General features: G+C 42.0%; 1 protein-coding gene across 4 annotated transcripts in view; it reads right to left on the bottom strand.

Moving 5' to 3' along the window:
* Window positions 1-11,468, bottom strand: part of CDC42SE2 (CDC42 small effector 2) — a 79,833-nt gene extending 68,365 nt beyond the window's left edge. For 3 of the 4 annotated variants that reach the window (XM_084503181.1, XM_084503177.1, XM_084503175.1), the window contains exon 1: window positions 11,201-11,468. The gene's annotated coding sequence lies outside the window, so the exon portion shown is untranslated. Of the gene's footprint in view, window positions 1-10,577; window positions 10,750-11,200 lie in introns of those variants that run through there. The other variant, XM_084503176.1, reaches the window with a different exon arrangement.
* Between the last annotated feature and the right edge of the window lie 1,332 nt (window positions 11,469-12,800).

Consider the following 12,800-nt stretch of genomic DNA (forward strand, 5'->3'; position numbering starts at 1 on the left):
CCACTGTCTTCGAAAAGTTTGGACAGCTTATTGCAGACTTACCTACATCACTCATTCATTAAGAATGCTGGTTATAAATAACAGTTGTCTAAGTGCTAGCATTTACATAAGAATTTGAAGCTTTCTGCTTGGCTAAAGCCTTGTTTCGGGAGCTAACAATTCAGTATGCTTCCTCTATTTCTAAATTACAGCTAAACTGCTGGCTTAGCCAGTTGCCAGAAATCACTAATATTGCAAGATTCACAAGATTTTAGAGAACCCAGATGTCGGACATCTATTTTGATGTGGTAGCTACAAGAGGATCATAAGCATTAACAGACTTAAGTAAGCTGTTATTACGACGTGTATCAAATTCAGAGAGAAAACGATCAGTGGAGCCATGCAACATTTTCAAGTTGTTTTCAAATTACAGAGAATAGGTTCAAATTTGATGAAGAACTTGCATGAAGACACTACATATATATGAAGTGCAAGTTTAAAAAATGCATTTGTATCTTAGGGAAAAATATTTTCTAAACTATTGAGGCAGTGGGTTTGCAATAGATGAGTAGTTAAATGCCCTGCAAAGGGCATTTCCCTTTCCATTTGAAGAAACAATCAGTTTCAGCACTTTCATCAGCGTATTGATAACAAAATGATAATCTAAACTTTATGTCGGTTTTTGTTATCTTCATTATGTTAACAGACTTTTGTTTATTTATTTATTTACAAGCTATTAAAAACTATTGGGAAAAATATAAGGGATTAATCTTGCATCTGAGATACTTCCATGTCTCTATACACATATATAGTATATATACACACAGGTTTTTAATCATCCTCCCATTCTAGTCAATGGCAAACACTTATTTGGAAGTGTCATCATATCCTCAGTCACATGCACGCAGGAAGTGATAGAGAGCCAGAAGATCATATTTTATTTCGTTATGAAGCTTCTGTTCATCAATTCATTTAATGGAACCGTTAAGGAATGTGAATAGAATTAGTAAGTGCCAATGAGTTCAGAACTGTGAAGAGCTAGAAATAAAAGGCTGTAAGACTTATGGGACGTAAGATCAAATACAAGTGGAAGCACAAAGAATCAAGAAAGCAAGTTTTAGTTTCTCCTATTGCTACCAGAGACATTGTCTTTCAAAACTAAAATCTTTTAGAGGACAATTTGGAGCCAGAGTTAATATGTAAATAATTCTAAAGGAGGGAGGTATCTCTATTCACTGACCGCCTAGGAGAGGACTTGGAACTGTAGTCTACTTAAATTCTTCTCTGAATAGCTCTTCCCCCGTTTAAACCTTTTCAAAAGATCCTTCGAAGACACCAACATTAAGACATTTCAATATTTTATACTATTTATGCCTTGCCTCCAGAAACCTCCCCCCAAGGAGAGGAAGGGAAAAAGGCAAAAAAGCAAATAATCCTCTTGGAAACTACTTGGAGTCGGGCACTTAGAAGGTTGACCTTTAGGTCACGTTTATCTGTGCCAGCATCAAGTTTTCCTGTTTTGTATCTGGTCTAATGAAATTCTTTGGCTCATCAGTGACACAGGTGTGTTTACTTGGATGCTTAATGGACTACACTGCATGAACACACCATGGAAACGACTGAAAGATACATAGGAATACAGAAATGCAGCTATGTAGGGCTTGAAATCTTGTATTTCAGTCCAATTAGACATCCTGCACTTTTAGCATGGAGAACCTATGTTTGTATTTCAATGTCTGAGTGGCTAAGCCTTTCATAAAGAGAAGGAATAAGTAAACTGTGGGCTAATACTTCTTTCTCAAATTATTTTCACAACCACACAAACCTAAACCTCACAGAGATCTCTTTCACTAACAGTAAGGGCTTTCCTTTTTTGTGAGGAAATGGCTGGAAGAGGCTGACGCTGTCAGGGTTTTGGTGGGAGGAAGGTGCATTTACTGCCTGCTGCTGAGAAGCGTACCAGTGTGCTTTCATACCTGCCAACCTAGAATCTGAGAGCCTGATGTGAATAGCTTAACTGATTCATGAGACAAAGAGAGTGTAATTTAGTCAAATTTTTGCTTCAAAACGTACTACGTATAATACCTTGACTGCCTATTTTAAATCACACAGATGACAATCAACTGCAGTGCTAATACAAATCCTGTACGTAACAGGAGTAGAAGGGCTGAGGTAACCAACAGAATGCAAACAAAACCCAGCAGACTGGTGTTTCAAGTCCAATCCATCCCAAAGTGCTGTCTTTTAAAGACCTGGAGACAGAAATAATCCAGCCGCTGGAAACTGAACATCTCCCCCAGTGAGCAAAGAAAGGGCCTAACAAGTCACTAGCTATCCGAATAGCTCCACTACCCACACAAATGATTTCAGCCTTCACAAAACACAGCCTTCAGAGTCTGCAACTTGTTTTCATAAAGGCAAAGACTTTCAAAGCCTTCACTTCCCACACTTACCCTATTAACAGGAAGCCTGGCATGTCAGGAAAAAAACACCTCAGTGAAACCATTATAACTGTGACAGACTGCATACAGCAAACAAATATCGTTGTAAAAGCAAAATGCAGTGAGTGACCTGAATACACACGATGAATGGGCTCTACAGCTGACTGCATAACGTCAGGACAGCTTGGCTGCATTCGTGTCATGTCAGACTAATTATCCTGGGCACAGGCAGCTCTCATGAGCCTTACCCGTCTCATTTTAACTGATACAGAGAGAGCATTTCAACTCTGCACTCCGTGTCGGTGCTTTTGCACGATAATTCCTCTGTGCACGGGGAGAGAGAAAAACTCCATTCTCACAGGCCATCGGATACACAAGTCAACAGAGCTTGGGCTGCAGTTTGAACAGCGCCAGTGCTTCCTTGACTCTCAATATTTTCAAATATATATATATTTTTTAACTAATAAAGTTACTGGAAATTCACTGAAATACGGGGAAAGAAAATTATCCTCCATCCCAGTCTCTCAGTTTTCCATCTTACTCAGACTACAGTAGTAAATAACCAAGAAATGTCAGGTGAAACTTTTCCTATTCTCCAACAAAAAAATACACAAGAGTCAGTCTCCCTATAAATTCCCATTAATTTATATGTTAATCTGTAGTCAGCATTGACTGACTATATTATTAAGAAAATAGTCTACAAGGATCCTCATTGTTTTTAACCAAACCAGTTTCAGCGCTCCAGAGCAGATGCAGATCCTCTCAAGAATATTCCCTTTTGTAATTAAGACTAGCAGTGACTGCACTTCAAAATTGCTGCTGTGTCTAAGGCAACAACTGCAGGTACAAAAGCATCCAGACAGGCCTAGCTAAAAAGGAAAACCTAAGACACTATCAATGACTTAACAGAAATCACCAAGACACGAGCTACCTGTACTAAGAGTGCTTTGAATGTAGCTCTAGCTGTAAAATGCTGACTTTTAAGCCTCTCCCTAAGTTCTTGGAGAGGACGGAAAAGAAATTTTGAAGTTTCTTTGCCAAGTTTACATGATTCTGTCATTTTCTGAACAGAAAGAAGATTCAATCACTAGCCACATTATCCAATTGTTTCAGTATCACAAAGAAGTCTGATAAAACGCTGCAGCCAATGTTACTCACAGTCTAATTTTTAATTAAGCAAAGAACATGTATACATCAAAGAACAAGCAATGCTTGCAGCACTGAGCATATACAATATTAAACGCAGGCTCTGCCTTTACACCCCCCATACTCCCCTCCACACACACACATTACCATGGTGATTTGTAAAATTTTCTGTCTGGGATTTCTGCGTAATGAACTGTTTGAAATGGTCTCATCAGCTTTGAATAGACGCAAATACAAATTAAGTTACATTTAGAAAAACAATAAGCCACAGTTTGATAAAGCTCTCTTTAGAGCGGAACACTAACAAAGATATCTTAATATGACCTCAACCAGTAGATATTAAACCAACAAAGCCTTCACATTATGCTTTCAGTCCCTGAAAGAAAGGGAACTGAGTTTAAGGATTAGAAAAAAAAAAAAAAAAAAAAAAAAAAGAAAGAAAGAAATAGCAGACCCACAGCATAAAAAAGCGTAATTTGGAATCACCCATTATCTGTTTTTAGCATTTGAATAGTCATCTGCACAAGTGTTGCTTTCAGTGCAATGAGTTTTATTTTCATAGAGTTGTGTTTTCTTTAAAGGAATTCTTAATTTATATAGTATTTCACTAAAATGCACATTTACTTTTACAATAGCATGTTTTGAGTTTCCCAGAAATTGGATTGCTTTACCCAGTCTACTTTTAACTTTTATCAGAAGTTAAAAAAAAAATCACCTTAAGAAACAAGCCTCATCTCACTATCGATACACACACATATCCTGAAAACACAGAATGCACAGGACTGGAAGGAAAGACAACTGCTGGTTCGTTGTGCCCCAACCAAAAAGTAGGTTCAACAAACAAATCCACCACAACTTTCAGTACCTAGATTCTCCTGCATGTGCTATGACAGTGCCTCATGCTTTGGTTTGTAAAGCACATTGGAATACAAGTAAAGCAATTATGAGTCTCATGAAGAGATTCAAGGGACAAGACTGTAACTCTGACTCCCAGGTAATGACAAATACTACGCTTGCAAATGTGTTCTTGTAACACTGTAGTGGACTTTCTTCAGGCACAGTTGTAATGGATTTAGGATCTCAATGAGATTTTCACCACCAAGTTCATGATAGCCAGGGCTTTACTTGAAACACTCAAAACTGAAAGGAGTCTCTCACCACTCCTATTGACTGCCCTGGAAAGGGCTGCAGTAAGTGGAAGAAACGCTTAATAACCATGCACGGGTGAAGAAGAGGCTCCAGAGCAAGGATTTACACGCTTTTCTTTAGAGCCCACATAACAAGCTTGGCAGTGGTGCAACCAGGGGGATGGTCCACGAGGGAAAAAACAGCGTGTTAGAGTCGATTATGTGTTTCACAATAGAGCCTACACTGACATACAGCCCCTTTGAATTTGCCTCAATACAGCCTTAAGTCCCACTAGCATTCTTCGAGGGCATCACAAAGCTTCACTTACCCATTACAAGACAGCTTAGCAGTAAACAGGTTACAGCAGAGTCAAATAACAGAGCTGAACACACCTAGATTTATCCTTCAAAGTCGCTATTTCAACACTGAAATAAAAAGACTTGACTATGCAGCAAGCCCTGGCTCTACCAGCCACACCAATACCAGTGGCATACTCCCTGTGAAAACCGAGTGAAAGCAGAACACTTAAATATTTGTCTAAGATGATTTTTTTGATAGGACAACATCAGAGGAAAAAACAGAAAAGAAAAAGAAAAAAAGAGAATGTAGCAGAGTTACTGATTTAGGTAGTCTTTCATTAGCTCCATAAATGATTTCCTCCCACCTACAACGAGTAGTGCCAATAACACTTTTTCACAAATTGGCAGTATCTGGCTTTTACAAAATGGGAAAGAAAAAAAAAAAAGTTTTTTAAAATGCACCCTGTACGTGAGGACAATAAAAAGAAAAAACAACTAACAAGCAATACACACATGAAATACCAAAACTAAACCAACTATTTGAAGACCACTCCACCAGCCCCATCCCATAAAAAATAGAGGTTACTTAAAACAGTTTATCTGCTTTTTTCTAAGTAGACTGACTTGGATACATCACCACCAAATGAAAATCTGCTAAGCTCCTGTTTCTGAACTACTACACATACTCTGGACTACAGAAAAGTATTTCTCTCAGATCTCAAAAACTGTTTATACAGTTCAGGTAAACAAGACCGCTCTTAACTTCAAACTATTTTATTTTTTACATTAATTTTTATTTTGATTATCTTAAGGAAGAACAAACCTTACAAAACACATCATATTCAAAAAGGACTTCAGTATGGAAGATCAGGGCAAGACACCATTCACTTGAAGGGTTAAGAGGGGAAACAGGTAATTGAGCTCAAGTGAAAATTTGTTCTCAGGAAGCTTTAAAGGAGTAGGTGGAGTTCCTTTAGCAGTTGGGGTTTGATGAGAATAGCTGCATCACGTGGGGCCAATTAAAAGACATGTTATCAGTCAGCACAAGAATTACTGAACATGAGCCACAAGATAAAGCAGCCAATAAAAGTAACAAAGAGCTTTCTGCATGTAGTAATAATTCAATGTTTAGTAGTATTACCAATTTCATGAGAAATTGGGTTGTAATTTATGAATGTCCTGTTTAAGTCTTGTACAGAAACAGTCTCCAAAGTCTGTTGCTGACTACAAGAAAGAAGACAGGTATCATTTTACAAAAGGTGAGGGAAAAAAATATATACATATATATCCATACAAAAATAAGGCTATGATTTAGACAGAAAATGTACTAAGTATAATATAGAAATTTCCAAATTCATTCAAAAAGACACATTTTTCTTATGGGGACAACTGAAATCTTGACTGGAAATGCTTTGGTGATAATGTACTTTCTATCCTGTGGAAAGAAAGTTTTCTTGAGAAAACGCATCTGAACTGCATGCGGTAACTGATAAAGTTCAAGGCATGTACAGTCAAAAAAAAGAACTGTCCAGTAATTTGTAACAAAGCATGAGACACCAAAATACTCAACAAACAATGATGCAGTCTGTAACCAGTTACTTGGTTCATGCATTGTTTTGCCATTATATTGTGATTTATATACCCATGAAACAAACAGCTCTCTGTTTTAGCTTAACTGGTTAGAGATAGTTACAGTATTTTATTCCTGCTTGCCTAAAGCACAACCATAAATACAGTACTCTGTTGTGATGTGAAAAGCTATTGGATCAGACCTGTCATCACTGTGTGTGATCTCCTCCTGGCATTGGGAACCCTCATCTGTTTATATGAAAATTTCTCCTCTATTATCCTGAAAACGAATCACTTTTTCTCTCCTCTAGTACATCCTCTCCTCCCAGGAAGAGGCAATGTAGACAATGTTTTATATAGTGCAAACCAGTCTTACAATAGCCCGTGGTGGAGCTGTAACAATTATATATGGTGGGGAGAGGATGCAAATTCTGTCCAGCAAAGAAACTGGCAGTTTTCTAGTAGCCACAGTGTTAAATCACAGCCTCAGGTAACTGCAATAGGTTAGACCTTTGGCAGTACTAGATAGTGGCCTATACTATGATCCATACCTTTACCACCAAACAAGCAAGCGATTCATTGAACACAACCCAGGGATATCCATTTAAGCTCTGTGTTGAAAACCATAATTTTCAAGCAAGACGAAGAGCAGTTCCTCGTTTTCCAGGGAGCACAGTTGTCAGCAGCTTGCTTTCCTCCATGTATCACCGCAGTGTGCTGCTGAATGTGCACAGAGGAGGTATCTGTTCTCCCTTCTGCATTTCATGACGAATACTACTGAACTGATCGGACAGAAAGTTAAATAAATCAGAGCAGGAAGTTAACATCATATATTCATCCTCCCAGGAAGCTTGCAAGATCTGCTGATGATAACACTGACACCTTATGCCTTCCTCCTTACACCTTCCACTCTAAACCCGTCTGTTAATAAAATACTGACAAGGAAGGTGGAAGACCGCTCACATAACCGTGCTTTTGTTACAGGCAAGAAAACTTCTGTTCCGATTGGATTGGAGAAGGTATTGAGAGAAACTTCTGTTCCTTTCGGGACAATGGCAATCACTGGACTAAGAAGCTGATGTGCTGGATTAAATTACACCTGCACACAACACAGAGAGGTAGAAAGAGTCTGGAGGGGTCCTGAAGCACTGCTACCTAGCTATGCAGCAGGCGCTGAGAGCAGGCCCTTGTACAGGGCACTTTCCCGAACCACCCGCCCAACTTTTTTGCATTCTTTTTGTTGAAAACAGTCAGCGCTCTCATTGCTAATCTCCTCTTCATCCTGCCCATTAAGTGCAGCCCCTACTTCAACGCAGTCAGTGCAGCTGTTTGATTATTCTCTCACCCACTTGCACTTGTTTCAGGTAGCTTGTGTGAATTCAGTATTCCTTGACATCATCAGTAGCCATGCAATAGAACAAGAGATACTAATCATGTAAGCCCGACTTGCTTCAAAACACCCTGAAATCTTGAAGTGACTCAAAAGCCTCTTGAGATTTACTGATTTTTTTCTTTCCCAAACAAAAAGGAATCCAACCCATCCAGCATGCTTTACAGAAACATTCTTCCTTTCACCCCCATTCCAACCCCCAATTCAGCTACAGAAAGGAACACTATGTCCCTGCTTTTCAAACATATCTCAATCTAGGCTATTTGTAAGTTTGTTCTTGAAAAAGAAACATCATTTAGCTGTGCAGTCATCATCATGTACACTTACTTTAGATGTATGATAGAAGCTAACAGGAAAAAAAGCAAGAGAACTCTAATACTTAAAAAAAATAATAAATTAATGTTAGCCCTGCTTTAAGAATTGATAAAATCGGATTAGACAACAGGCATGTATGTCCTAACTTTATATATGGAGTAAACAGCATCAAATTCTCTACAATCCTTCAACATATTCAAGAAATCATTTATTTGTACTTGGGGTATGAAAACGGTGACTAGCATTTTCACAACATCCAGTTCTTTTAAAACTCTGTTATTTGCTAACAGGCAAATATTAATAGTAGGAGACATGGGACTAATACTAAACATGCAGGGCAGTTAGTAGCAAATGTGCTTCCATGAAGTGACAACAAGCAAGGTTGTAAGAAGGGCCATATTATTCATCCCCCCTTTCCTCATATCTGAGTTTACAGAGAAGCATACAGTGAGAAAAGATATCCAGAGCTAGGGAGGTCACCAGAGATAACTGGGTCATTCAGGTGCATGTTTATGTGACGTGACAGTCCCTACTACCAGGCAGAACCATATCTACTAAAAACACACGCTGCAGCAGTGTATTTCAGGAGACTCTGCTACTGGATGCCTAGATTGGGGCTGTCAAGTGTAACTGAGAGTTGCAACTAAGTGGCTGAAAACTGAACAGTCATGGGACGACTCAAAAATAAGTGAAGTTAGGCCTATTTGAATTCTACTCAAGTGCTCAGCGGTACTGACCAGAACCCAGTGATGCCTGCACACAAACCAGAACAAACAGGAGTCATTACAGTACTTGCAAAACAGACTGGCAAGAGATTTTCTTAGCAATGTATTTTGCTAGGCTTGTATGCATTTTGCCACATGACAACAAGCTCAGTTCACAAAAACAAAAAACAAAAACGAAACAAAAACCAAACAGAAAGACCTGAAAGAAAAGTGCTTTCAGGAAGTACTTCAGAATTTTTTACATTATTGAGTAACTTAATTCAGCATTATGCTTCGTGCCTAAAGGTTGGTCTATGAATCATATTAAACAAAGCAAGTTTCTCAACACTACCATAAGTTTGAAAAAAAATCCTGAAATCCAGGAAACTGCCACCTCAATCATAAACCACATAATGAAATGTTCTACTGGTAATTCATATGTCAGTAGCGTGAAGAAAGTCATTTGTGTTTGTATAATAGAGTATTTGTATAATTGTAACACTAGCAAGAAATCCTACTGGAGAGAGAAAGAAGAAACCCCTTCACACCCCACCTTTGAGGGTCAAAAGGTCTGGCACAAACATCTAAAGGGTTTGTGCAAGCTCTGAAAGGTTTGCTCAAGTTACCAGGTGCTGGACTAACTCCTCCCCTGTGGACAATGAATTATAGCAGCAACTGCTGATTAATGTCATTTCACCACCACAAGCCATTACTCCTTCTAGAAATGTAGAACAGTGTTGATTATGCTTCTTGTTGGGGGAAGAACGTGAAGTGTGAACATCTAATACATCTTGCTTACTGCAATGCTTCCGTGGGACACGGTTCGATTTCTTGACACTACCCTAGGACTAATGTTTCGATCATTGCAATGAGTGCTCTGATACCTAGGAAAAAAAGTCACAGTAAAAATAAATACATAAATAATCAGAAAGTCACTTTGAAGACAAACCAAATTTCTTTTCTACCCTTCCTGTTTCTAGAGCAACTATATGTATTTTTCATACATCAGAAGCCATGACAGGATGTGCAAAACATTTTTAACTGCCTTTTCTCTTGTCACTGTGTGGCTTGACACCATGTCCGCAAGCATTCCCCCAAATGGCCATACTGCAAGCCGCCACAAAGATGCTGACGTGCTTATCAGGTCAGAATTACCAACAAGCTTCAAAGTAATTTGTTTTGTGTGGTTATATGGCAGTGTAAGTAAATTGTCTATATGCTGTTAGTGAAACACGTTTTATATCAAAGATCATGCGTGGTACAGCTGCAACATTTCTGGAAAATTACACCTGCCAACAGGTTCAGTGCTCTTCACCTTCTGTTCCAATGGATTACAAATATGTTATAGACTGTATATTACATATATATATATAATATGTCATAGACTGTATATTACAGTTTTTTGATTCCCAGTCTATACATCTTTGGTCTAAATACGCAGGAACTTCACCAGGAAGTTTATTGAATGCAGAATAATTGATCTCCTGCAGAAGGGAGAACACCCTTTCCTCAGAGTGGAAATCAGATAGGAAATATTAGCGAGATTTTAGGTATTTTAGGTAATTTTAGGTATTCAGACAACAGTATCCAGATTCTAGTCTCTCACCTAAGCTGATGGGCAAAATCAAATCAAAGAGAGGAATGAAGTATGTAATGGCACAAGGATTTGTGTGCATGCTGGAATTTATAGGCAGAGCAAGATTTCACTGCTGCTGTGAGCTGCTACTTCGATCACTAACGCTGGGAACAATTTGCCGAAACCCCAGCCTGCAGCACGTTATCTACAGCAAACCCCTTCCAACCTTCAAAAAAGAAATAAAAAATCATTACGAGAGCAATCCAGCTGTTTCACTACGCCTGCCCAAGCCGTACCCACGAGCACCGTGCCTGCCCCAGCCCCAGCCCCAGCCCCAGCCCCAGCCCCAGCCCGCTCCGTGCCGGTGCTGTCCTTGAGGACGAGGTCAGGCCGGTGGCCGCGCAGCCCCCGCCAGGTGCGCGGCGCTGCAAACCTCAACTTTCCGCGGCGAAAATAAATAAATAAATAAATAAATAAATATATATATGAAAAAAAAAAAAGGGGGGGGGGGGAGGGCCCCTCCTGAATGAGCAAGCGAGGGAGCAGAGCTCACGGCCTGCCGAGGAAGCCGCCCGCGGCCAGCCCCGCACCTGACAGCGCCCCCGGGGCTGGGCGGCACCGGCAGCGGCACCGGCACCGACCCCGCCACTCACCGCCGGGCTCCGCTGGGCTCCGCCGGGCTCCGCTCCTTTGTCTGCCCGCCCGCCCGCCGCGCCCCGTCCCCGCCGCCCTCCGGAGGAGGCTGCGGGCGCTGTCGGCGGGGGAGGCCGGCGCGGTCACATGCAGCGGGGCGGGCGCGGCGCGGCGCGGGGCCCCTCGCGGGCTGCCGGCGAGCCCGGCCGGGGCGGAGGTGAAGATGGCGACCTCGGCGGCGGCGGCGAGGGGAGCGGATCCCCGCGGCGGCCCGCACCGCTCCGCACCGCACCGCGCCGGGCTGGGCTGGGCTGGGCTGGGCTGGGCTGGGTTGGGCTGGGCCCGGCGGCAGGGGAGGGGACAAAGGAGGCCGGGCGGCGGCGGCGGCTGCCCCTCAGCCCTCCCCGCGCACCGCCCGCTCCTCCTCCGCCGCCGCCGCCGCCGCCCGGTGCCGCCCGGTGCCGCCGAGCCGCCGCCGCCGCAGCGCCCTCTGGTGCCGGGGGGCGGCCCCGCGGCGGAGCCCGGCCGCGGGTGGAGGCCTCAGGTCGCTCAGACCGTGGGCTGTCCTCCGAAACGTGCTGCGAGTGGCACGCGTGGAGTGTTTTTCACATACGAAACATGGCACGTTGACGCCTCGGCTCCGCCGTGTTCACGGTCCCCACACCGAGAGGCCGCCCTCCTCCTCCTCCGTCTCGCCCATGTGCTGCTTGTGCTCCCCTGGCGCAGCCTGCCTGCTTCAGGATAAAACTGGAAAGGTGGCAGGGCTGAGGAGTTTCCAGTTAGCTGAGCTTGGGCAGTGCCTCGGAGAAAGAAACTGGAGAGACCATTTCTCTGAAAAGTATATTTTAGTCTGTGTTTTCAGCCCGTATGAATCCCTCTGACGTTTACGCTTAATACAGATTTCTTGTCTTTAAAAAACTGCACCAACTGAAAACTTGTTTTGTTTTCCAGACATTTTTTCGTGATTTTGCATGTTTCCCATAGATGTCTTTATTTGCACCCACTGAGGTACCAGATGTGCTTATGTCCAAATTGCCTTCTGCAGGGTACAGCGTGAGGGGTGTTTGAACAGACCCCCACATCCAGCCGCTGACCTGCCCTCCGCAGCCCCGTGCACCAAAAACCACCAGTCCCAGCCCTGTACCCTAGCGGTGGTGCTTCTGTTGCAAGTGTTTAGATGACGGATCATTATCCGATGCCTGCAAAGAACAGCTGCAATCATTATTACCATTCTGTTTAAGCTTCTCATTACTCTTAAAGGACTTTAGTTCGCAAGAACCCTGTGATGTAGAGAAGTATTATGCCTATTTTCAAGATGAGAAATTGCTGCATAAAGAGGCAGTATAGCTTGCCTCGGGTCATACGTATAGTATGTGGTAAAACAAGAAACTTAACAGAGTTTGGATGCAGATCCAGTCAGTCTAGCCACAAGTTCATCGTCTTTCTCAAGCTCTGTTTCTCAGGAGTCGACTCCTGAAAAATTCTTGGGAATATTGAAGAAATTCTGAAGAAGACATGCTAACACGTATTCTGTTGAGTGGCAGCTTATGCAGGAAACTACATAGTTAAATGGAAATGTTGTGAGTAGGCATATTTGCACAGAAAGATTTCTGCGGAAAC

The sequence above is a fragment of the Aythya ferina genome (genome assembly GCF_964211825.1).
Source record: "Aythya ferina genome assembly, chromosome: Z".
Lineage (NCBI taxonomy): Eukaryota > Metazoa > Chordata > Aves > Anseriformes > Anatidae > Aythya > Aythya ferina.